The sequence below is a fragment of the Electrona antarctica genome (genome assembly GCF_951216825.1).
Source record: "Electrona antarctica genome assembly, chromosome: 24".
Classification (NCBI taxonomy): Eukaryota; Metazoa; Chordata; class Actinopteri; order Myctophiformes; family Myctophidae; genus Electrona; species Electrona antarctica.
In genome coordinates this window covers 29,423,065-29,446,108 of record NC_136803.1, presented here as the reverse complement: position 1 = coordinate 29,446,108, position 23,044 = coordinate 29,423,065, and the positions used below count along the sequence as shown (strand labels likewise).

General features: G+C 45.9%; 1 protein-coding gene across 1 annotated transcript in view; it reads right to left on the bottom strand.

Annotated features, from left to right (window-relative positions):
- LOC306917424 (uncharacterized protein) overlaps positions 1–23,044 on the bottom strand; it is a 68,906-nt gene that overhangs the window by 27,531 nt on the left and 18,331 nt on the right. The gene's annotated exons all lie outside the window — the stretch shown is intronic.

Sequence of the window (23,044 nt, the reverse complement as noted above, 5' to 3'; positions counted from 1 at the left end):
CCTGACCCGGAATGCTTCGCTAATCCATCACAGATGGAGAAATGAGAGCTATAGCAACACAGAGACACAACAAACGACAGCTATACAGCCCGACGCACACATGCGTGTGCGCGCACACACCCACCCCTACCTCTATTTAATGGGGTGAAAAACGTAACGAGCTTGGCTGTCGCTGTCGGGCAGAAACCTTGTATATCTATTTTGACTTTTGACCCTGGAACAACATATTTTCAGATGGGGTCTGCGGCCAAATATGGATAATTCTAGGGGTCCTTGCCATTAAATATTGAGCACCACTGATATAGAAACATAGGTATTTCAGAAAACTGTACTTCGCCATACAAGAATTCCCAAGCGAATGCAGTGAAAATAGATAATCTACAAGCTCCCCAGCGTGCCACGACGCGACACGTGACCTTGTGGAACCGGCTATTTCCCACTATTTCTGAAAAGCTCCGTTCCCTTGAAAAGCGTCGGGTTTTTTTGGACAATGTTTCCCACCCGACAGCAACGAAAATAATTATTGGGTGCAGCAGAGGGCGGCGGTTAGACGGATGTGTGGTGGGAGATGGAAAGCGAGAGCAGGTGTTCATTGCCTAACCTTCAGAGGACAACAGATCGAGCGGTAGCCTCTGTTGTCCATCTGACTGACACAGAGACGTGTCTCCATTGCCTGCAGTCTACACCTTAATTGCTTATTTTAGTTTTTTGGCACATGCCAATCACAAAGCTTTGGGGTTTCCGCCGGTTCAGGGACAGTTGTTTGTCTTAAGGGTGGGGGAGGGGGGGGGGTGGTAACAGGAAAAGGATGGCGTGTCTTTGCTGCCAATGTAGTCTCGCGTAGCCAGACAACTATTCCACAATCTCCGAATGCTATATAGAGTCTGTGACTATAGAGCGTCGCAGTCCCGCCCCCTACTATGGACCAGGAAATGAATCCCAATGCATTTTTCCCATAGACATTTCAAAAAGTATTTATTTAAAGACGGTTATGCCACGGACAAAGCCAACTCGAGTCGTGACAACTCATGACAACACAAACAATATTTTGGACCAAACAAATAATTACAAAGAAGAAAAACAACAAAGAAAGTGTTGTAACCTGCCGTTTTTTTCTTCTTTCTAATTATTTTTTCGGCCCCAAAAATTGTGTTTGTTGTCATGATTTGTCACGACTCGAGTTGGCTTTGTCCGCGGTGTAAACGTCTTAAAATAAATACTTTCTGAATGTCTATGAGGAAAATGAACAGAGAATCATTTCCTGGACCCTGGTAGGAGGCGGGACTGCGACGCTCTATAGCCTCCATGAGCTGAGTAACGGAAGCTGCCATTTCCGTTCACGAAAATATATATATGTTTATTTCCTTTTCTGCTAAGCAACAAACTATAGCCTTAGATGTTTTTAGGATAAATATGCGCGACTGTAAATAGACTAAACGGAAGTGGCGAGGAGGCTCCACTTCCGCTGTATCCGGATACTCATGAGACCTTTTCCGTTGGCCCAGACTGTATGACGAAGCGTTTGGAAATCGCGGAGGCAACAGTCTGGTAACGCGAGACTACTGCCAATGTAATTGTATGTCCCCATCTAGGGCAGGGGTTCTCAACGTTTTTGGCCGGGGACCCCCGGAAATGCTTTGGCAATGTCTCGGGACCCCCACCCCGCCCCCTCCCGACCCCAAATATAAATTGACTGCTACAATAACCTTAACCCATTTTGGGCGGGAACCCCTTTTGGTGTTTTAAGCATTATGTTATAATTTAGCTATTGAAAAATAGCAGATCTACAAGCTCATAGCGTGCCACTCGGTGGCGCGCTACGAGCTTGTAGATCTGCTATTTTTGAAAAATCGTGAAAAAAAATAATTTGGGGACCCTCCAAAATAATTTGGCGACCCCCCGAGGGGTCGCGACCCACGGGTTGAGAACCCCTGATCTAGGGGAAAAAGGAAATGCCACATAAATTGGGAGTGAACATTGTTTTATTAATAACTTTGGATAACTAGATATTTACAGAAATTAAAGACCCTTTAGCCACCAGCATATATGACACACAGAGCAAGTAGAGAAATAAATATAATCCTGCTACACCTATGGTATGCACACGGCTGCCATCTTGCCAGCACCTAGATGCAACTTCCCATTCATCCAAACAGAAAAGTCCTATTTTATTGTATTAAATAACGTCAAACTGGCCCAGGCGGTGGCGTAACCGTCTGGGCACCCGACTGGTAATCCAGTCGCAGTGTGCCGCGGGTTCGACTCCCGAGCCCGACACGGCCTTTACTGCATGTCTTCCCCCATCTCTCTCCCGTTTCCTGTCAGCCTACTGTCTGTCCCTTCAAAAACCAATAAAAGACGTAAGCCGCAAAAAATATCTTAAAAAAATAAAATAAAAATAACGTCAAACTCACCAACATTGCAGCTGTATGAAAAGCTTGAATTATCGTCTTACTATCTGCAAAGTGTTTGTTTCATAAAATTCCACCGTAGACATGTTATGAGCTACTCCCTGTCAAGAAATTCCTTGCAGGTGATTCTTTTTCTAAGTGTCAGAGTATGTGCAAATTCTAAACAGGTGGTATGGGCTGTTGAGTGATGGTCAACGAGCACTTCCAAACTCCAGCACTTAGAAAAAAATCACACCCGTGTGAACTGAGTGGTGCAACTAGTCACACACTAACCATAGCAACCATGCTCACATGTACGTGGGGCCACGTACAGGTACACACAGGTACAGGTACACACATACATAGACACATACATAGATACAGACAAAGCTGGTTGTTGGAGTGGTTTGCACCACTCAAAAAATATTTTTATGGACTTTTGATATAAAAACACACAACAATGAGAATTTGCCCATTTTTTTGGCATCCATTGTTGGGTATGCCCATATGATGACCACGGATATGGTCTAAAAGTGTGAAAAACGTATTTTTAATTTCACTACACCTTTAACAGACCACACACCAAAGGGATAATTAGTGTCAATTTGGGGGTCCTTGACGTGAAACACTTTGGGGACCACTGCCTTTATGTTATGTTTTCCAACACTTCCTCTTAAACTCGTGTATCCCGTCCTGATTCTCCCACCAGGCCAGACCGCTGAATCCAGATCCATTGAGTTCGCCTGATGAACCGCCTTCTTTCTGCTGCTGCTGCTGCCACCTCTGACGGAACCTTCCGCGCCTGGCGTTGGCCGAGGCTGTTGCTCCCGAGCCAAGCGGTGGAAGGGCCGCTTGGGCGGCGGCGGTTGGTCTCCCGGTGCCCGCTCCACCGCCGCCACCAGCAGCAGCAGCAACGCTACGTCCGCGTACAGGCGTGTGCCGCTCCTCACTGCCTGCTCCTCCGTTGCACGGAAGCTCCCCCTGCGCCTCCGGGCTTCCCTGGGACTCTGCGCAAGCGTCCTGCGATGCTTCCGCTGCTCGATCTGCTTGAGGAACGACCGTTTCGTCTCCGCGGCCCGCTCCACCGGTACGGTCTACTTCACCACCGCATAGCTCTTGTTCCCTGTGACGAGGTCTTCCGCCAAGGTTCTCCAGATGCGGCAGTTCATTTTCTCCTTCACCGAGATGATCCTCTGTAACCACCAACGTTTGCATGTCCTGGCCAGGCTGGGACACTCCTGCTACTCTGGGGTCAAGCTCAGGATCTGCTTGTGGAAGGGCCGTTCCACTCCCGGAGTCCGCTGCTGTAGCAGTATGGTCAACGTCACCTCCAGGTGCCTCCTGTTCCTCGCAACCAGCTCTTCCTCCGAAGTTCGGCAGTTGAACTGGTTCGTTTTGCCTGTTCAGCTCGGTCGTGGCATGCGGGGACAGGGGCAGGCACCCGGGCTTGGTGTAGGAGTCGTGTGGTGACGGGGACAGGCACCCGGGCTTGGTGCTCTCCACCAAGGCTTTGGGAGGCTGATGTTCCCTTGACAAGGTCAGGAACCTCTTTGGAAGCGGTCGTTCGTTCTTTAGTACGAGTTCTAAACAACGTCCTTTGAACAACTCCTTTCTTTGTAGAGTTTTTTACAGAGTTGATGGGCTCATGCTGCTCGCCAGCAATTCCCACTTTGCAGCTGTGCTCCTCCGTAAGTGGTAAGGTGTGCATGTCCTGGCTGGGCTGGGAGGCTCCACAGAGGTCCTGGCTGGGCTGGGACGCTCCACAGAGGTCCTGGCTGGGCTGGGAGGCTCCACAGAGGTCCTGGCTGGGCTGGGACGCTCCACAGAGTTCCTGGCTGGCTGCTACTCCCAGGGTGAGCGCAGGATCTGCTTGTGCAACGGTCGTTCCATCTGCAGCGTCTGCTAGCCTTTTCTCCTCACCATGAACTCCTCCTTCGCAGAATAACTCCCCAGGCCTCTCCCGGCTTCCACGGGACGCTCCACGAAGGTCCCGGGAGGCCAATGTTCTGGAAGAGGTCGTTCTTTTTTTAGAGCCGGCTCCATGCAGCTTTCTCTCGTCTCCTCTTTTGCCAAGAGGCACCTCTGTAACCAGCAACGTTTGCGTGTCCTGGTGTGCTCCACCAATGCTTTGGGAGGCCGATGTTCCCTTGACAAGTTCAGGAACCTCTTCGGAAGCGGCTGTTCGTTCTTTAGAGCTGGCGCCATGCGGCTTTCTCTCTTCTTTTTTGCCAAGAGGCACCTCTGTAACCAGCAACATTTGCTTGTCCTGACTGTCCTGGTGTGCTCCACCAATGCTTTGGGAGGCTGATGTTCCCTTGGCAAGGTCAGGAACTTCTTCGGAAGCGGCCCTTCGTTCTTTAGTACGAGTTCTAAACAACGTCCTTTGAACAACTCCTTTCTTTGTAGAGTTTTTTTTTAAAGAGTTGATGAGCTCATGCCGCTCGCCAGCAATTCCCCCTTTGCAGCTGAGCTCCTCCGTAAGCGGTAAGGTGTGCATGTCCTGGCTGGGCTGGGTCGCTCCACAGAGGTCCCCAGAAGGTGCTACTCCCACGGTGAGCCCAGGATCTTGTCTAAAGTTCTTTCCATTTCCAGCATCATTGACTTCAAAACCTTCAAGTGGTTGGTTCTCCTCAACACGCACTGCTTCCCCGCTGGTGAGCTCCTCTAGAACCGGTTCCGTTTGCGTGCCGTGGCCGGGCTGAGGCGTGCCTGCCGAGCAGCCACGCTCAGTCCGTGCTTGTGGGACGGCCGTTCCTTCCCCGCAACCTTCTAAACGGGCGATGACGTCTCCTTCTGTGATGACACTGACGTCCCTCTGCGAGATCTTCAGGGGCTCCTCGGTGAGGTTATAAACGAACGGGATGAGCGTGTCGGTGAACGTGTGCCTGAAGGTGTGTATGTGCGTGTTGGCGTCGGGGTCAAAGAAGGACAGCTTCCCTCGGCTCCAGTCCAGCAGGACTCTGATCCTCCAGGGTTTGGAGCTCACCGCCAGGTCCTGGTATCGCCCCGGGGAGCAGCGCGCGTTGAACTCGCCGTCGGCGAACATTATCCTCCAGAAGTTCCCCGCGCTGCCTCCCTTCCTGCGGAAGCACTCCTCCAGCACGCCCACCTGCCAGCGCTCGTTGTCGCCGACCTCCACGTCCCACCGGTGGAAGCCCGAGCTGAAGCCCTCGGAGGCCAGGACCAGGTACCAGTAGTCGAACCGCTCTGCGTTGTCCGGCAGCGGCTCGAACTTGTTCTCGTCGTCGAGCCGCGTCATGCCCGTCAGGTCGCCGGTCAGGTTGCAGATGGGGTGGGCGGTGCTGGGGTCCAGCAGGACGGGCGTGTAGGTGACCACCTCCTTCATCTTCCCCCAGACCCGGAACACCAGGTTGCCCCGGTACTTGACCTCGTCGATCAGCGCCCCTCGGTCCAGCCGCGGGTCCGGCAGCGAGCGCAGCTCGGGCTCCGCTCGGGCCTTGTGCTCCCGCAGCGCCGCCACGGAGCGGCTCACTCTTCTGTCCTTCTTGGTGCCTTTGATGGTGTTCAGGAGCGTGGAGATGCCTCCGTCCAGGCCGTCCAGCTTCGCCGCGAGCACCCTCAGCTTCTCCTGCTCGTCCCGCGTCAGCTCGGCCGCCATGGCCTTCTCCGTGTGATTCAGGAAGCCATGGAGCATCTTGAACTGTTCCTTCATGTGCCAATCCAGGTTCCACGCCTGGTCCCTGACGTGTCCCTGTGCTTGGACGCAGTCGCGTCTGCCTTTATAAAACGTCTTCAGTGATCGCTCTAAGAGCTTGAGAAACAGGTCCCTTTCGTCCATTACCTGAGGATTTAGCCCCATTTGATTTGTGGGGAAGGATGTGTCCTGGTTCTATCCTATCCTATTGGAAGGATGTGTCCTGGTTCTATCCTATCCTATTGGAAGGATGTGTCCTGGTTCTGTCCTATCCTATTCCTCGCTGTAGTCCAAACCCTCTCCATAGCATCGCCGTGTGTACAATGAGAACACCTGTTCAGACTTCTCTCTAAATAGCCGTTTGGAGTTGTCGTCATTGTGATCGACACTGCGGTGACGCCATGTGGTCCAATCAGGTACAGGCATGGGGGATGCTGTTGTGGTCCAATCAGGTACAGGCATGGGGGATGCTGTTGTGGTCCAATCAGGTACAGGCATGGGGGATGCTGTTGTGGTCCAATCAGGTACAGGCATGGGGGATGCTGTTGTGGTCCAATCAGGTACAGGCATGGGGGATGCTGTTGTGGTCCAATCAGGTACAGGCATGGGGGATGCTGTTGTGGTCCAATCAGGTACAGGCATGGGGGATGCTGTTGGGACATTGTGGCCATTGTACACAGGACTGTGCAACAGCAATCAGAGTTGTACTGTTATAATACATAAATAAAAATAACACTCGTGTGAAGTGAGGGGCCCCCACTGTGACATGACGTCACAAAGGGACGCCGTGAATAAGACAAACACAAAGGGTCCATAGACTTGACGAATTAAATAGAACAGCGCACATCCTCCGATCTTGGTGCTGAGCCAAACTGTTAAACTAACAGATCATGAAGAAAGGCAAAGGCTCGCAACTCACTTTTGTAATGCTCCAAGTATTTATTCACAATCACATAACACATGTCCTGCCTGCTGTGATTGTAAATAAATACTTGGAGCATTACAAAAGTGAGTTGCGAGCCTTTGCCTTCACTTCCTATGACTGACGACACAACCACACACACACACACACACACACACACACACACACACACACACACACACACACACACACACACACACACACACACACACACACACACACACACACACACACACACACACACACACACACACACAACACCTAAAAAAACACATTTTTTTAGTTGTCCTCCTATGTCCAGCTTTTAGTCTGCGTATAAACACAAACGTTGTCCTAACTACCAACTAAAATTAACTGCCATTGGTAATGAATGGCCATTTATACATCGTAGTGTAATAAAATCACACCCGTGTGAACTGAGTGGTGTAAGGTCTCTCTCTCTCAGCCTGTCTGACGTAATGAAATCATGTCTGACGTAATGAAATCACACCCGGGTGAACATAGCAACCATGCTTATCTTTTCTGCACAGACTAACAAAGCCAGTTGTAGGAGTGGTTTACACCACTCAATGTCTGACGTAATGAAATCACACCCGGGTGAACAGGGTGAACATAGCAACCATGCTCATTTTTTCTGCACTAACAAAGCCAGTTGTAGGAGTGGTTTACACCACTCAAAAAATCATCTGCAAGGAATCTCTTGAAAGGGAGTAGCTCATAACATGTCTACAGTGGATTTTTGAGTGGTGTAAACCACTCCTACAACTGGCTTTGTTGTGCAGAAAAAATGAGCATGGTTGCTATGTTCACCCTGTCCACCCGGGTGTGATTTCATTACGTCAGACATGATTTCATTACGTCAGACAGGCTTACAGACCTTACACCACTCAGTTCACACGGGTGTGATTTTATTATTAAACAAACACATTGATAGAAAGAGGATAATTCAAGCTTTCCGTACAGCTGCAATGTTGGTGAGTTTGACGTTATTTAATACAATTAGACAGGACTGTTCTGTTTGGATGAATGGGCTGTCTATGGGAAGTTACATCTAGGTAGCACCGTGCTGGCAAGATGGCAGCAGTGTGCACATCATCAACAGCCTTGAATTTGGCCATCCACTAACAGGCTAACAAACACAAAATAAAGATACAACAATTATTCTCTAATTATGGTATTAGAATTCATAGGCTTTGCCTTGCAACTAAAATGGGTAAAATGGACTGACTCAACGATTTCCGTCCACTTTGTCTTTCCGTCACATCCACTTCTGCCCTGTGGAGTTGCAGGAGGGGTTCCCCCACTCACAACACCAAGTTCACCAACTGTCCATAAAGGTTATGTGCTGCATTGTTCACTGCATTATTCAAATTAATTTGCTTCCATGTGGACAGGCAAGAACTGGAATTGTGAATCATATAAATTGTATGATTCCTGACTTATGACATCACTGGACCAGGGATCCCCCAGCTAAATGATTGATAGTTAGGAACCAAAATGGACCCTCCTTACGCGTCTGAAACTCCAACATTGTGCAAAATGTAACCTAGATTGGTGTCCTAGATTTGAATGACAATATTTAATATACAATAGATTCATATACAATTTGTGTAAAAAAAATAAAAAAAAATCTTTAAAACTGCCTGTGAACGCCCTCGAGATTTTCAATGGGCTCTATGCAGCCAACACTTCCGCGTTCAGTTTGGGCCGCCGGAACGCTTCCGGTCGGCAGAAACTCATTCACTGTGAACGTACCGTCGTGATTTTGTAGGAATAAAGTTCAGTACTTTATACAACACTATTTCATTTGATAATGTGATGGCATAGTTTTTCATAGTTTGTATTATTTGTGTTGCGACGTTGACATGATGACATGAGTTAGAAACGTCTTAAATCTCCTGTTAAAAACGAGAGTTCTTCATAGATTTCTCCGATGTTGCCATGTCTGCTTGTTATAAGCGACTTTGGTCTTGTTTTTCAGTAAAGTTGCTTGAAAATATTGACAGGTTAGGTTGCATTTCCCGGTGCTTGTTTCTGAAGTGTATGGTTATTTAGGCTTGTTCCCTAATGTTGTTTAAACCTGTGATTCTGCTCAAACATTGTCATAAAGCCAAGGACCCCCATGTATTTGTGCACACGGACCCCCATCTGAATGTTTTGTGCCAGGTTTTTATTTTGTATTTGTATAAAACAAAAACTATTTTGGAAAATATCTGATCTACAAGCTCACAACGACGCATTGTGAGCTTGTAGATCTGCTATTCTCAAGTAGCTGCCGATGTCCTATAGTCTTCGTATATAAATATTAAGTATTATAGTAGCTCATTTGTGGAGTGGCTTATTTTCATAGACCTGAGTGCTTATTTCTCTCACACAATCTGGCAACACCGGTTGTTACACTGCTGTGTATAACAGCTGGAGACGAGAGGTAGGTGTCGCCAGATTGTGTGAGAGAAATAAGCAATCAGGTCTATGAAAAGAAGCCACGCCCCAAGTCGCTTATAACAAGCGGACCTGGCAACATCGGAGAAATCCATGAACAACTCCCGTTTTTAACAGGAGATTTAAGACGTTTCTATCGTGTCATCATGTCAACGTCGCAACACAAATAATACAAATATGAAAAACTATGCCATCACATTATCAAATGAAATAGTGTTGTATAAAGTACTGAACTTTATTCCTACAAAATCACGACCGTACGTTCACAGTGAATGAGTTTCTGCCGACCAGAAGCGTTCCGGCGGCCCAAACTGAATGCGGAAGTGTTGGCGGCATAGAGCCCATTGGGCCCTGAAAAGATTGGGAACCGATGCTTTTATGGAGATGCATTGTACTAATGACCCCCCCTCCCACTATCCGGCCTTAATACTGCAGGAAAACAAATCTCATTGAAGTCGGGAGCATACCCCATGCAGTGCAGCATGCAGCCTCAGTCCCCCCGGCCAAGACAAGATAGATCTATCTATCTTCCAGTTCTCACATTTACGGAAGGGTGGCGTTGATTGTCATTCGTCAGTGGCTTGCAGGGCCTTTTCGCGGGTTATTGAACCGCGACCGTGTCACCTTATGTGGTCGATATAACACCGTGCAGTCGCCGCCGCCACCGCCACCGCCGCCGCACCCTGGGTGGTGGTTCTTATATAACTATAGGCCTGTAATGCTGTCATGCTGCTATACCCAAACATGACAGAGGGAAGATGTGGGACACGGAAAAAATGTAGGAGCCGAGCATGGTCGAAGGAGACGTTAACTAAACATGTCACCTCGTATGGTTGTATGTCACCGTGCCATAGCCTCTAGTGTGTTTTCAGAGATTAACGCATTCTGGGCGGGAACCCCCTTTTGGTGTTTTAAAGCATTATGTTATGCTTTAGCTATTGAAAAAATAGCAGATCTACAAGCTCGTAGTGCGGCACTTGTCGATCTGCTGTTTTTGAAATAATCGTGAAAATGTGGTGCAAATCTTCAGATTTTTTTTTTATTCAAATCTTTGATTCTTGGGGAGGACCTGGAACAACGTATTTTCAGATGGGGGTCGGCGGCCAATTTCATATAATTTTTGGGGTCCTTGACGTGAAAAAGGTTGAGCACCACAAACTGTCAGGATTTAGAAGAACTTTGTATTATCGTCCTCAGGTCTAAATGGCTTAAGCGAGGCATTGCCTAAAGGCCTGATGCATATTATATCAGACTGGGTGGTCCTTGGAATTCAAAAGATCCACAGAATCACTGTATTACCGTTGGGACAGTCGGTCGGAAGAAGTACTCATATGTTTTACTTACTGTAAGTAAAAGTAAATACTGAAAGTAGAAAGTATAAACACACTGTTACAAGTAAAAGAGCCCGAATTCAAAATGTACTTGAGTAAAAGTAGAAACGTTTCCAAAGTGTATAAAAAAAGCTTTTGAAAATGGCTGATCTGCAAGGTCACAATACGTCACGTGCGACACACATTGTGAGCTTGTAGATCTGCTATTTTCAAATGGCTGAAATGTATTTTCAAATGGCTGAAATGTATATATAGAGCTGAAGTGGTTAATGTATGTTTTGTGTAATCAAAATCTACAAAGTAGCTAGTGTGGAATCTGGAACAGCTGAGGGTCAAGGGGGGTGTTATGGTTCCATATTTTGGCATGACAGTCTTGTGGACGGTCATGAGGGGGGGATATGTGGAATCTGGAACCAATAATTCTATGCGTATTTCATAAGTAATGTGTGCTCATCCTGCATGTTGTCATCTGGAGGCAGGGACGAATAGTTTTCATAATCCTCATGGGGGCCCGTGCTTGTAGGTCTGCTATTTCCTACCTGGCAGGTTAAGCACCCATATTAGCATTTCAATGCCTGATCTGCATGTTAAAGAGGACACGCAACACGGTCCACCTCCCACCACCCCCCGCCCCGGACAGTGAGGAAAACAGACGTGTTAAGGTGTCAGACTTGGATGGTTAGGGCGCGATTACATACAAAGTCAATACAAGACGAGAATTGCGCGAACGGGCGCGACCTGATGCGGCACAAACGGGACGAACCGAGGCGAATATATATTCAGGTCCAATTCCTCATGGGGGCCGAGATCCCTGGTCCAATTCCTCATGGGGGCCCTGGCCCCCCGGCCCCCACAGACTCTACGTCACTGTCTGGAGGTGTCTATCTGAGACCATCTTTCACTTCAGGCTCCCACACCCGGTCCCGTGTGGTGAGGTGCCTGGTCATTTGTATGACAAAGGAGTTTGTTGACACGAAGAAACAGACTGGTTGATCAAAGGACTTGTCACTAAAGTGTATGCATCTTTCTGTCGACACCCTACACCCATGTAAGATCCTTAAATAGCTAACTATCATACGACTACTTTGTCAGTTCGGGCGTCAGCCCATGCGTGAGCACCAGCCATTCTGGCTAGCGTGAGCTTTAGGCCTCACTCAGACCTTTACTGCATGTTGTGTAGTGTCATGGCCGCCCCAATGCATTTCCAATGGAAGTCACATGGTTTGTAGTCCACATTTTGGACTACAAGCTGTTGTATGGCTTTCGGCTGTGTTTCGACTGTGCCCCTCCCCCTCATACAACACAAATGTTGTGTCAAACCATGTGACTTCCATTGGAAATGCATTGGGGCGGCCATGACACTACACAACATTCATCCAAGCATACAGCAATGCAGTAAAGGTCTGAGTGAGGCCTTAACCTGTGTGCTGTGCTGTACGATCTGAAATAAACCAACAACATCTCATCTGCTCTGTCTGCCGTGTCTCACAAACTTCATCGAGTGCTCTCCCAGGTTTAACAGTATGATATGGACCAGATACAACACTAGTAAGTTCAAATAATTGTAGTGGATTAAAAGTATAATATTTGCCTCTAGGAAACTTTGTTGTCCATTACATTTGACATAGTAGAAAAGTACTGAAAATTGTTAATACCGGTACCTCCAAATTGTTAGACCTGAGGACGATTCTACAAATGTCTTCTAAATCATGAGAGTTTTCAGAAAAACCTATGTTTCTATACCAGTGGTGCTCAACCTTTTTCATGTCAAGGACCCCCAGACTCATCTGTATTTGGCCGCCGACCCCATCTGAAAATATGTAGTTCAAGGGAAACCCCAGAACCAAAGATTTTAGTTAAAAACGTTCGCTATTTAAAGAATATATATATTTAAAGATTTGTGCCACATTCTTACGATTTTTCAAAAATAGCAAATCTACAAGCTCGTGGCTCGGCACTCGGTGCCGCGCTATGAGCTTGTAGATCTGCTATTTTTCAATAGCTAAAGTGTAACATAATGCTTAGAACACCAAAAGGGGTTCCCACCCAAAATGGTTTAAGTACAGTGCTTGAGTAAATATACTGTACTTTCCTCCACTGATTCATGTACCGGGTGCATTTACTTTGACTCCAGGTCACACCGTCCCCCTTTCTGGGCCATTTTGAAGTGAATTACATCCGGACTTCTTAATTAATCTGCCGGTGGAACCGCTCGGCCGCAGCGGGTGACATGCATGTAAATTTTTAGACAGCTCAACTTGGACTCCTTGAAGTTCAAGCGAGACGGCGGGCCTGCACAAACAGTATAAGTAGGAGGTGTGAGAGTCGTGACATACGGTAATTAAAATGCAATCTCCGTTCTCTCTCTGGCACTGGTTTAACCCATGTTGGGGCAGGAACCCCCTTTTGGTGTTCTAAGCATTATGTTATACTTTAGCCATTGAAAAATAGCAGATCTACAAGCTCGTAGCGCGGCACCGAGTGCCGCGCTACGAGCTTGTAGGTCCGATATTTTTGAAGAATCGTGAAAATGTGGCACAAATCTTTGAATATATATTCTTTCCGAGCGAACGTTTTTAACTCGTATGTTTGCTTCTGGGGGGTGCCTGGAACAACGTATTTTCAGATGGGGGTCGCCCCACACAAACACAAACATATAATTCTATGGGTCCTTGACATTAAATAGTTTGAGAACCACTGACATAGAAACATAGGTTTTTCAGAAAACTGTCAGGATTTATAAGACATTTGTAGAATGCTGCAGGTGAGGAGAAGTTCAGTCTGACTTGAGGGTAGTAGAGAGAACATCAGGGGAGAACTGCAAGCCAGGGCCTCATTGTAGGATAAAAAGCCTGTAACAGCACCTTCCTTTCAACAATGGCTAAAAGAAGTTCTATCATTCCTGCCTCTGGAGAAGCTCAGGTATAAAGCGGACAGAGCCCAAAAAAACTTTGTCCTGGCTTGGAGTGCCTTTGTGGAGTTTGTTGAGGACTTTTCATTTCAGTGAACTGTAATCCGGACTGTGTCCGACTATGTCCCTGTCTTGACTCTTTTTGATCTATGATAGTCCGCTGCTTTGTCCCACCACTTTGTTTTCTTTTGTTTTTTGTTTTTGTTTTAGCCTAGGGGGGAGGGGGGAGGGGGGGTTGTATATCTTTGTGTGTTTTGTGTGTTTTCTTGCATACATGTGTATTGTCATGTGAAGAAATGTAAAAAAAAAAAAAAAAGTTTAAAAAAAAAAGAAAAAGCCTGTAACAGTTCCTGTTTGTTTATTGAGTATATATAGTTTGTTTTTTGGAACATTTAACTTTGGCCAGCATTATGTATACGTTTGTACTTTGTCGCCGGTTTGCACGGCACTTTTGAAGGTAAATAAAATGCCTAAAATGTACTTGTTGGACCCGTCTACTTCCTGGAGCCTCAGACCATCGGCTGGCATTATCACACCCAACCCCATCATGTACTGGATGAACTCTCCTCAACCCTTCACTTTTAAAGGCATCTCACGTGTTGAGCTCTTTGGTTTGACGGCCGGCGTCCATTAGTGGCTTTTAATAATATTGGTTCAGCCTTGCTACCTGTTGCTCTGCACCCCATTTACTGCACTTTCGTCTTCGTCCATTTTGTTACGAATAACGTTTTGGACGAAGGGTGACGCACGGAACAAACGAAGGACACCGTCATCACCATTATCGTCGAGAGTGTAATTTATTTCCCGTGGCAGCCACTTATAGGTAAAGACGTGGCATTTTGTTCCCTTTGAACAGCCCTTCAATCAGGACAGATTTCCACCAGCACTTTTGCATTGGTGTCATTAAATACATTTTGATGCCAATACTTTTGTACTTTTACTCAAGTAAAGTTTGAGTAGAGATAATTGGGTACTGGAGACAGATTTGCCGGTTGCTTTGAAGAACGAGACGCACAACGTACGGCCACTTGGCTATAGGACAATCAGAGCTTAACCTCAATCACCTGGAACGAACGGTTCTTTCAAGACTCAGGGATGTGTACAGATACACTATATAGGTACCAGTGTTGTTTCCGTCGACTAAAACTAAGATGAAAAATGTTCGTCGACTACCTTTTTTCACTGACGAAAACTAAATGGAAACTAAATGAAAACTAAGCTATGGTCACAAAAACTAAGACTAAATCTATAGACAATTTCGTCAACAAATAAAAACTAGACTAAAATGTTAGGAAGGGACTAGCGGACAAGAGATCCAGTATAAATCATTTTACACTTGGTTGCATCGTGAAAATAGCAGATCTTGTAGATCGGGTATTTTACAGCAAGTGTAAAATCAGTCATTTCGACGGCATCAAGGCCCACCAAAACACATTTTAGTCGACTAAAACAACTGCAGTATTAGTCGACTAAAATCTTATGATATTTAGTCGACTAAAACTAGACCAAACACTAAAACATTCCAGGTGACTAAAATATGACTAAAACTAAATTAGAAATTTGCTGCCAAAAACAACACTGATAGGTACTAGTGCTAAGAGCACCAGTTATTTTTGCAAGTGAAAGTTTTTGTTTTGTTTTGTTTTGTTTTGTTTTGTACAGCGCAACAGTATGTGGCCCGCATGGTGACATCGACCATTTCTGGATTAAAACCTTCTAATATATTATTTATGGCCTAAAATGTAATTTTGCCAGCTCCCCCAGGTACGATTCCGTGTGCCACACACGGTTGCCCTTTGGACAGCAATGTGCCCTTTTGAAAGTTTTTGTTTTGTTTTGTACAGCATAACATTATGTGGCCCGCATGGTGACATCGACCATTTCTGGATTAAAAGCTTCCAATATATAATTTATGCCTCAAAATGTAATTTTGCCAGCCCCCCAGGTATACGGTTCCGTGACGCGTGCCACACAAGGTGCCCTTTTTTCCACTTGAGCACCTGCACCTGTGCATGCCAGTCAGACCTCTAATGACATTCTGGGGGCGGGGGGGGTCACTGTTTTTTCCCCACCTTCACTTCTCACGCACACAGTGACCAAAAATCTATTTTTTTTTCTTTTTTACAGTTTGTTTTGTTTTTCTCCACCCTGTTGTATATTTGTATCTCTATAATATGTTTTTTTTTATCTTTGACGATTTTGTACACTTGTGTTTTTTGTTATGTTATGTTATGTAAAGCACTTTTGGTCAACTCTGTTGTTTTTAAATGTGCTCTATAAATAAAGTTGGATTGGATTTAGTTTTAGTCACATTTTAGTCACCTGGAATGTTTTAGTGTTAGTCTAGTTTTAGTCGACTAAATGTCATAAGATTTTAGTTGACTAAATCTACAGTTGATTTAGTCGACTATAATGTATTTTGGCGGGCCTTGATGCCGTCATAATGGCTGATATTTACACAGTATCTACTTATTTCCCCTCCACGTCTACACCATGTTTTTTCCAACTTGTTTTTGCTGAACGTTCACATAATATATTATGACATGCCCTAGAACGGAGACGCCAGGGTTCACTGGGTTAACCACTTAAGATATTTAACCCATTTTGGACTGAGGTCGATAAAAAAAAGGCTTCAAAAATAAAATAAAAATCTGAAAACCCCATGTTTCTATGTCAGTGGGGCTCAACCTTTTTCATGTCAAGGACCCCCAGAATGATCTCTATTGGGCCACGGACCCCCATCTCAAAATATGTAGTTCCAGGGACCCCCCAGAAGCAAAAATATTTTAGTTAAAAATGTTCGCTCTGAAATAGATATTCAATGATTTGTGCCACATTTTAACGATTTTTCAAAAATAGCAGACCTACAAGCTCGTAGCACGCCACTCGGTGGCGCGCTATGAGCTTGTAGATCTGCTATTTTTCAATAGATAAAGCATGACATAATGCTTAAACACCAACAGGGGTTCCCGCCCAGAATGGGTTAATCATATGATTCATATCCGTCATATAGAACAGGTTTTAAAGTGGTTAAAATCTAAATCAAATCCTGCAGCCTCTGAGCTATGGCTCCACTCCTTTACTGTACTCTACACACACACGTCACATTGCACACTCACTCACATATGCAGGCAGGCAGTCTGAAATAAATCTCTTTCAAATTCTGTTCGCTGAGACGCTGCTGCTGGCAATTTGATAAAACCCGATAACACTTGACCGCGTCTGGTAATTTGTTTGGACTTGCCTTTTGTGTCCTCCATGGAAACCGAAAATAAAGTTGATGCGTTATACTCGGTTTCCGTTCAGCTATGCATTATGTTTTTTTACGCCAGTCCCCGGCAGTCACGTACACACCACTCAAATACCGGATGATGCAAATTTAATACCTTGTTTACTTGAATAATTTAACCCATTTAGACCCGAGACCACATTCTACAAATGTCTTCTGATTCCAGTTTTCTTGAAAAACCTATGTTTCTATGTCAGTGGTTCTCAAACGTTTTCATGTCAAGGACCTCCAAAAATATATGTGATTGGCTGCCGACCACCATCTGAAAATATGTTGTTCCAGGGACATATTTGAGTTAAAAATGTTCGCTCTGAAAGAATATTATATTCAAAGATTTGCGCCACATTTTTAAAAAATAGCAGACGTACAAGCTCGTAGCGCGGCACTCGGTGGCGCGCTAAAACACCAAAAGGGGTTCCCGCCCAGAGTGGGTTAATCACATTAGTTATATTTTCTTAACACAGCTTATGGACACGCAACATGAAACTGATATTACTCAGCGAATTAAATCGTAATCAATTTCCAATCTCAAAAAAATGTAAATGTCCAGCATTTGCAAGCACTGGAAAATGTTGCTATGGTTTCATGCCTTATCTCTCACATTCAGACCTGTACTTCGGTAGACTGGATGTGATTGTGTGGGAGGGGGGGGGGGGGGGGGGGGGGGTTGGGTGAAGTTGCATCATTCTTGCATATTTAATTTGCTGCGTTTGCGTTCACACTGCAACATGTCGGTGAGCGATGCGGTAACAAAATCACAAATAACACCCGAACCTAGGATGGATGCCGATCACCATGAAGGACAGCGCTCGGATTTCCAGAGTTAATAGGCTTTGAAAATCCTACTTTGACTGGAGGTGAATGGGGGCCGTGTGCAAAGACCCTGGTGCTGGGGGTGACGTTGCCTAGCAACCGGACTAATGTTAAAAGCTGATTTTCTGCTCAACCGCTTCATATATGGTGGAAAAAAAATGTGTACGAATGTGTACTGTGATATGGATTCCCCTGAGTCTGCAATAAAGATTGAATTGAATTGTACGTAGCTGGCAGATAACGTCCCATAGGCGGGGGGTACGAATATGTACGTAAGCTGGCAAAGAAAATAGTTAATGTGCTCGTCTGACCATATTTCGATATTATATAGGGCTTCAGTCAGTGACGGATCAACCGCTACGAAGGCCCTGGCGCTATACACCAAATCAAAAGGCCCAATAGAGGGTATAGCGCGTTACATCATCATCAAACCAGGAAGTTATGCAGGAACGCCTACTGAGTGCCAAAAGACTACTTTCTGGCCTTGACAGCTCATACATCCAAACAGAAAAGTCCAATATGGGGTCACGGTGGCACAGTCGGTAGTGCTGTCGCCTCACAGCTAGAAGGTCCTGGGTTCGATTCCCACTGGGGGCGCTGGGGGCGTGTTCCCTCCTCCGCGTCATCAGTGCCCATACCCGAGGTGGGGTTGGCGAAAGGGCCTTTCTGTGTGGAGTTTGCATGTTCTCCCCGTGTCCCCTAGGGTAGGTACCCTCACAAAAACATGCAGTAATCCTGGTCTCTAAAACTACCTCCCCCTGGCCAGCCGGGGCGCCTGATGGAGGGGAAAGGAACTGGTCGGAATAACGTGTTCCTTCCACGCGCTACGTCTGGCCAGGGAAATTCCCCCCTGTCAGGTGAAAAGAAGCAGCTTGGACTCCTCATGCATAGAAGGAGGCATGAGGTCAGTCCGCTGCCCCCCAGGTTGGCAGAGGAAGTGTAGCGCCCAGGATTACATTAGATAATTGGCACTGGGTGAAAAAACTGGGTTGCAAAATCGTGGGATAAAAAATATTTTGAAAAAAAAGAAAAAAAAAAGTCCAATATGATTGCATTAAACGACGTTAAACTCACTTTGCCATTCGATTTGCCATTCACTTTATGCATGCGCATACCCTCTATGCACACGCGCTGATGTGATTCTACAAGCTCACAACGCGTTGTGAGCTTGTAGATCGGCTATTTTCAGCAAGTGTAAAATCAGCCATTACGACGGCATGAAGGCCCGCCAAAATACATTTCAGTCAACTAAATCAACTGCAGATTATCGACTAAAATCTTATGATACTTAGTCGACTAAAACTAGACTAACACTAAAACATGTTTTACCACAGCTAAAGTATAACAATGATTAAAACACCAAAAGGGGTTCCCGCCCAAAATGGGTTAAGAAAACTGCTGGACGACCAAAACACTATAGCGGGGGTTCCTGTGTTGCGTTACATTGAAATTGGTGACCTATGAATACGGTTTTGATGGAAGCAACAGCTGTACCCTATTTGAAATGGTCTCGCACACAGGACCATGCCGGCTGCGGGCCCATCATGGCACTTAACCCATTTAGGCTGGGTGCATGCAGTACTTAGTTTAGACAGTTTTTGGTTTAGACTAGTCATTGGTTAGACCAGTCATTAGTCCTACAACTACAACCTATCTCAAACCCTAACCCTAAACCTTACCTCCCACGGGGCAGCACACACCTAAACCCATGTCTAACCAATGACTAGTCTAAACTAAGTATGCAACCCTTTAGGCCTGACGTCGAAATTAAAAAATATATATTTTTAAAATGTTTCTATATCAGTGGTTCTCAATATTTCATGTCAAGGACCCCAAAAATTGTATTATTGTAAAATGTAATATGCCGCCGACCCCCATCTGAAAATATGTTGTTCCAGGGACCCTCCAGAAGCAAAGATTTGAGTTAAAAACTGAAACTCTGAAAGAATATATATTCAAATTAAGGTTTGAGGCACAATTTCACGATTTTTCAAAAATAGCAGACCTACAAGCTCGTAGCGCGCCACTCGGTGGCGCGCTATGAGCTTGTAGATCTATTAGCTAAAGATTGTAGATCTTTAGCTATTTTTCAATAGCTAAAGTATAACATAATGCTTAGTTAAAACACCAAAAGGGGTTCCCGCCCAAAATGGGTTAAGCGCCACTAAGTTCTGCCTGGCTTCAGTCTCCTCGCTCAACCACGTCTATCCACGGTAACGGGTCATCTTTGTCAGGGAGCGTTTGTTTTGCAGATTTGCCACAACTTTCTGCTAATTTCCCCTAACTATGAGGCTTCATCATGGGGTGTGTAATTTGGGTGAACAAATTCCATGAATTCTTAAAACAGACTCCAAAAAGGCCAATTGAGTGTGTGGAAGCCAGGCCAATGTGTGCCAAATAATGACTCTTTGGTGTTTACACATGAAGAGGTACTGAGATAATTTACACCACACACACACACACACACACACACACACACACACACACACACACACAGTCTCCATTTAGTTTCTCCATTAGGTAAACAGTCTCGCACCTGCAGTAGGCTAGCACAGGCGAAAAAGCAGTAAATAGCATCAAGGCAACACAGTTTTGCGTGATACACACGTGCTACAACGTTCCACACGTTATGCTTATTGAGTTAACTGTAAATAATTGCTTGCTGAGAAACAGGCGGAAACACGCACACTCTCCAACACACACACACACACTTACTGTATGTGGACTCGAGGACAAGTGACAAGCTACTGTAGTCTTTGCTGTAGGCACATTTCTGTTTAATTAATTGTCTATGTTTGTGCCGATTTTCTTTTGAGGCTAACCACCTGCTCACTCACACATGCGTGTGCGCACACACACACACACACACACACACACACACACACACACACACACACACACACACACACACACACACACACACACACACACACACACACACACACACACACACACACACACACACACACACACACACACACACACACACACACACACACACACACACAGTGTCACGTCGGCTAGCTGAGGCATGAATTTCATGTGGCGGGTCTGTTGATTTAGAAGCTTTTAGCAGCCGTGATGGCGACAGGATGGAAACTGTGGAGAAGTGGGGGAAGCGCTGAATGCCTGTCTGATTGGCTTCTAAATACTCTCAATAGGGCCTCGTACCCATTATCTGCAGGGTGCAGACTTGTGACTGTGTGAGCATTTCTGCGTGCGTGTGTGTGTGTGTGTGTGTGTGTGTCTGTGTCTGTGTGTGTGTGTGTGTGTGTGTGTGTGTGTGGGAGGGTGGGCGTGCGTGCATGCGCATGTCGGCAGAGAGGGTGAAGCCAAGTTCAAAAGCGAGAGTGAGAGATATAGGTGAGAGAGAGGCAGTACAGTATATGCATTTGGAGAAATGTTTCATGCAGGCATGTCTTCAGCACGGAGCCGCGCTGTAGCCTGAATATTTTATTTAGGTCTGAGCGAGCTCGAAAAACCACCGCGCCGACGAAACGTCTCGTATAGAGGCACGAGATGATCAAGGCTGTCCACCCTCCCTCCCAACGAGCCTCGTTCGCTTCTGTCCAATCCCCATGCGGCTTTTTGTATAACCAGAGGCAATTAAGCCCCAAGAGTGTATTTTTGAAAGAGCACTCAATTCAGGAGGCTATTTTCGCCCCCAAATCTTTGTGCATGAAGCACCGCCGCCTCCGCTCCCATACTGTAAATGTCACGTGCCATTATGGGACGGCACGGTAATACCACTGTTGACTCACAGGAGGAGGGTTCTGCGTCTGACTTTAACCCATTCAGGCCTGACGTCGAAATTGAAAAAAAAAGTTTTCTAAATCATGACAATTTTCTGAAAGATTTGAGGCACATTTTAACGATTTTTCAAAAATAGCAGACCTACAAGTTCATAGCGCGCCACTCGGTGGCGCGCTATGAGCTTGTAGATCTGCTATTTTTCAATAGCTAAATAACATAATGTATGTAACCATCAAAAGGGGTTCCCGCTCCATTTTGACCTGAGAAATTCTATAAAAATGTCTTCTAAATCATGACAGTTTTCTGAAAAACCCATGTGTCTATGTCAGTCCCTTTCAAACATTTTCCTAAAATTATATGTATTTGGCCGCCGACCCCCATCTGAAAATATGTTGTTTCAGGGACTCCCCAGAAGCAAAGATTTGAGGTAAAAATGTTCGCTGTGAACGAATATATTCAAAGATTTGCACCACATTGTCACGATTTTTCAAAAATAGCAGACCTACAAGCTCGTAGCGTGGCACCGAGTGCCGCGCTATGAGCTTGTAGATCTGCTATTTTTCAATAGCTAAAGTATAACACAATGCTTAAAACACCAAAAGGGGAACCCGTTCAGAATGGGTTAAACCCGACTATAGAGACTGCATGCTCTCCCTTGTCTTTGTGCGCGTTTCCTCCCACAACAAAAGACATGCGTTAGGTTACTAATACTCCTGCTATATACAGTAGTGCCCTTGAGCACGGAGGCCCTTAGAACTGGAGCAGAAGCACCACTACATGCTGCCCAGGCGCTACCTCCCACTCTGCAGTCCTGAACCACCAGCTGCTCCTAGACACCCTAGCTGAACTAGCTAGGGACGGCGATGCCTCTTTTTTTTCCCCACCCCGCACAGAGCCAAGAACACTCGTCTTTTCAGTGAGTCACAACTCGCTCAGATCTCGCTCGTTTTTTTTATTTCAAAGTACACTACGAAATGAGGGCTTTCATTTGGTATATATGTCGTGCGTGCAGGCCATCTCTACGAAAACGGTATCAAGCGAAAAGGAAAGTTCGGTAAAACGGATTAAACCTCATTTGCTGCGCTATGGGGGGGTGATGAAACTGAATGAGCAAATGGAATCGCGCACGCCGCACAATGCCTGGCATAAGCCAAATAACTTCTTTGACTATACAATTACATAAACACAATGGACACAAGGAAGTGGCCGGCACTCACCTAGATGTGTAGGAGAATAAGGAGAGCTGACGCAGCCTGCACTACGCGGACATCTCCATGTAGGCATGTGGTGCGCGCCGCTCTTTACCAAACTAATTTGGCATACGGTTTACGGGTGCTTTTAAACTCCACTATCGCCTTCCCAAATGTGTGTGACCAAAATAGCAATTTAGGGGAAAGCGTGCACGCCCATGACCACACCTCTATATACCGGCAAAATAGATATAGACGCTGGACCAAAATACCATTAAGGGACAGAGCAAGCTCCTATATTCGTAATTTTCGGGCAGCGGCTGACTTGTGAGCCGCGTCGCGGGTAAA